Source organism: Musa acuminata, chromosome BXJ3-9 (assembly GCF_036884655.1).
Source record: "Musa acuminata AAA Group cultivar baxijiao chromosome BXJ3-9, Cavendish_Baxijiao_AAA, whole genome shotgun sequence".
NCBI lineage: Eukaryota > Viridiplantae > Streptophyta > Magnoliopsida > Zingiberales > Musaceae > Musa > Musa acuminata.
In genome coordinates this window covers 15699872-15704475 of record NC_088357.1, presented here as the reverse complement: position 1 = coordinate 15704475, position 4604 = coordinate 15699872, and positions in this window count along the sequence as shown.

The window sequence follows — 4604 nt, the reverse complement described above, 5'->3', positions numbered from 1 at the left end:
GGTGGTCCACATCCAAAGCTTAAACAAACATTAGAGCTCCATTTGAGATATCTAAAAATCTACTTCACTGTACATATGCGATGTTCGACCACATCCAAAGCTTAAATAAAGCTAGTGGGTTCTCTTTGCCTGGTTTTGTAAGAAATCTACTAGTAACATCCACTGCATATATGATGTCCGACCTCGTACATACCATCACGTATATTAAATTTTCAATTGCTGAAGTATAAGGAACCTTTTGCATTTTCTCCTTCTCCTCGTTACTTGACGGACTCTATTCTGAGCACAACTTAAAGTAACCTGCAAGAGGAGAACCAACTAGCTTTGCATTAATCATATTGAACTTTTTCGATACCTTCTCGATATATTTCTCCTATTACAACCAAATCTTCTTTTTTTTTCTATTACGAAAAATCTACATACACAGTATTTATTTTGCTGACCTTATGTCCTTCATTGCAAAAGACTCACTCAGTTCCTTCTTCAATCTGTCAATTGTAGACATATCTTTCCCAAGAATAAGCATGTCATCAACATAAATTAAGAGAATAATAAAATCCTCATCAAACCGTTTGATGTACATACAATAATCTGAAGCTATTCTTTTATATCCATTTTCAGTTATAAATGAATCAAACTTTATATACTACTGTCTTGGAGCTTGCTTTAGCCCATATAAGCTCTTCCTTAACTTGTAGACAAAGTTCTTTTTACCTTTGACTTTGAAGCCTTCTGATTGTTCCATATAAATTTTCTCATTCAAATCACTACGAAGGAAAGCTATTTTTATATCTAATTGTTCAACCTCCAAGTCCTGGCTAGTATCAATACCAAAAGTAACATGAAAAGAAGACATTTTAACAACAGGAGAAGAAAATCTCTTCAAAGTTAATACCTTTCTTTTAACCAAAGCATTTCACAATCAATCTAGTTTTGTACTTTGGTTGAGAATAATATTCATGAGTCTTCAACCTGAAAACTCATTTGTTCTTCAAGGCTTTCATTTCCTTTGGTAGTAGTACCAAATCATAAGTGTGGTTCTTTTAAAGAGCATCCATCTCTTCCTGCATAGCAACTAACTACTTATTTTTCTGCTCACTTTTAACTGCTTCCTAGTAACTCTCTAATTCACTTGTATCAGTAAGCATCACATACTCATCTGTAGAGTATCTTTTGGAAGGTTAACGTTGTCTAGAAGATCTTCTCAACTGAGGTTCTATGGGAAGTTGTTCTCCAACTTCTTCTTGCTCAACATGTCTTGTAGATAGATCAAGATCAGGCTCTACACCATCTTCCTGCACATCTCCTCCATCACCTTGATATACTGGAGGAGTAATTGAGTCACAATCTGCTAATCCTTTTGTAGAAGTCATGTCTTGTGCCTTCTTCTTCAAATCCTCAAAAGTTTGATCTTCAAAGAAGACTACATCTCTACTTCTAAACACCTTCTGCTTTTTTTGATCCCAAAGCCTGTAACCAAAATGGTCATATGAGTAGCTAAGAAAAATACATTCTTCAGTCTTACCATCCAGCTCAGACCTCTCATTGTCTGGAACATGTGCAAATGCACGACAACTATACACTCTCAAATGCCTATAGAAAATATCTTTCCTTGACCATACATGCTCTACAACATCACCAACTAGGATTGTACATGGTGATAAGTTGATCGCATCAACTGCAATCCTCAAAGCCTCATCCTAAAACTTTTTGGGTAGCTTGGCTTGTGAAAGCATACATCTGATCTTTTCCATGATGGTGCGGTTCATCCTCTCTGCAATAGCATTATGCTGAGGTGTACCAGGAACTGTCATCTTATGTTGGATGTCATGTGACTTGGAATAATTATTAAACAATCATGTATTCTCGCCATCATTATATGATCTTATGTATTTCAATTGTCTTTCTGTCTCCTTTTCAACCCTAGCATGAAACTCTTTGAAGATATTAATAACCTGATCTTTGGTCTTCATAGCATAGGCCTAAACTTTCCTGGAAAATCATCTATAAAAGTGACAAAATAAAGTACACCACTAATGCCAAGAATATTAACAGATTCACCAGAAGTTTTTATCCTCAAAGGACCACATACATATGTATAAACACGATCTAAGACATACAATTTTCTAGATAAAGCAAGACTAGCAAATGACATCCTAATTCATATATATATACATCCTAATTCATGTATAAATACATCCTAATTCGATTTAAGTTAAAATTAAAATTTAGATTAGATATTTAATTCAATTTAAACGATTTAAAAAAAAATAAACTTATTGAAAAATAGAACTTTCACGGTAAACAAACTTTTACGTAAATTCTCTCTTAAGAAGATTATGTCCCAAAAAATCATTAGATCACTAAATGTTATGAATCTGGAGCATAATTACCGATAGAGAAAACACTCTGTGTTTCACCATTCAAATGTCAAGAATACTTCTTCAGCTCTATTTAAATTAGAATGAGAGTGAGAATTACTTTTCGAATTCCCTTCAGTTCTAAGCATAATAAGGTTATACTATCATAATTTCCCAATTTCCCCTCAAGAATTATGTAACGCCCCCAACGCAATAGAAAGTCGGGGATGAGTACAATGCCACGAGCTTATAAGTTTTCCTATAAGGATAGGAGATTAAAACCAAAACAAAATAGCTTTCACAGTATAATTATTATATAATTCAGTTCATAATTAATCAACTCACAAGACATTAATAACATAACTCAATCCATAGCCAATCCAATGGCATTCAATAAATCCAATAACTTCTTAAAAATTTATAAAATTTCAATCCAAATAATATATAAAATAATCATAATATATAATAATCTCAGTATATAAAATAACTAATCCATGCTCCTATTGTGCAATTTTAAAAATTTGAAAGATAATCATACGAGTAAACTATAGCTTAGTAAACAACTTGACTCACATGTTAGTCAAAACTTATCATAAATAAATATTTTTTTTTTAAATATATAAAATCTTTATGCATTTAGCACATGCTTTTTGAAGTATGCATGTATATCAAATACATTATGCTCATACAATTTATGAAAACTTAAACTTTACATATGTTTCAAAATCATGACATTGTTAACATAAAATGCTTAAATATCAATATATGCATTTCAAATCATGACTAGCATATATTTAAATATATTTTCATAATGAAAGTATGCATAAATCAAATGTTACATATCATTGCATAAAGCATTGTACTGCAAAGACTATCATCTTTAGCTAAGGGTTTATAAGTATAAATATAGTTAAAGTGCATATGTGGAAGCAGAAATCATAATTGCATCAATGACTATGATCATGTTATTTCCTTGTGATAAAGTTGAGAATTATGTTTAAACCCCATAGTGTAGGTAACACATTTCTGCTAGTCATAGGTGCCCAGCAAGCCAATCACGTGAGTGATGGCACGTGTGACTTGATACAGAATCTTTTTGCTTATTATATTTTGGCGTATATCACTTTATAACTATTGCATAAATGCATATATATATTGTGATATCCTTGGATTTGTGCAATGGGAATCGGATCGTGATGAGATCACGATAATGAGATCGATTCACCTTTAAACACATATCCTAAATAATCCCGGTCATAGGTTACTCGAGAGGGACATCGTGATAACCGGATAGACTGGTGTGTTGTATACCCGTCCATATGATGGATGCAGCTGGTCTCATAGCTGCTCGTGTAGGGACACTAGGGATACAGTACAGGTGCTCATTGGAGAATGAGTTCACTGATTGATCCGCTTACGGAATGCTGGATGGTTGATGATGCCTTATTGTCAGACAGCGATTCCATAGTCCTAGTGGTGTATCTGATCCTTAGACTTGAGACACCAAGGATGTCCTGTATGAGTGCTCCACTCTTTTATACCAGACTTATAGGTTTGGCTGTCCCCAGATCTAGTACAGCTGGTCATTGGGAGTGGTAGTCGACCTTACGAGGGCTATTGAGTGTCGATAGAGGATCATCAACTCTCGGCGTCATGAGAGGAATATCCTATGTGTTCTTGCTCAGACAAATCCCTGGCCAGGGTCATTCGAGTTGAGAGAGAAAGAGTTCTCCGGGAGAATCCGATTAGAGCGAGACTCGAGTAGAAACCGTATGGGTCTGACAGCACCATGCTCGATATACGGTCTTTGGGATATTGGATGGATGAGGGACTATAGGTACATGGTAACTGAGGACAGACAGGTCCAATGGATTGGATTCCCTTGTATCGTCTGGGGACTACGGCGTAGTGGCCTAGTACGTCTGTAGTCGATGAGTCAAGTGAATTATTACAGAGATAATAATTCACTCAGTCAGAAGGAGTTCTGACAGGTATGACTCACGGCCAGCTCGATATTGGGCCAAGAGGGTCACACATATATGGTAGGCATTGCGATGAGTAGAGGTTCGGATATGAGATATCCGACGGAGCCCTTGTCTTATTGGATGCACACGGGATCTCTATAAATAGGAGGGATTCACAGCCTCATAGGCTAGAGTCTTTGCTTGTCTTTCCTATTCTCCTCTCCCTCTCCACCTCAGAGTAAGCCTGGAGATTTGAGGAGCGTCGTCGCAACCCTGCTGT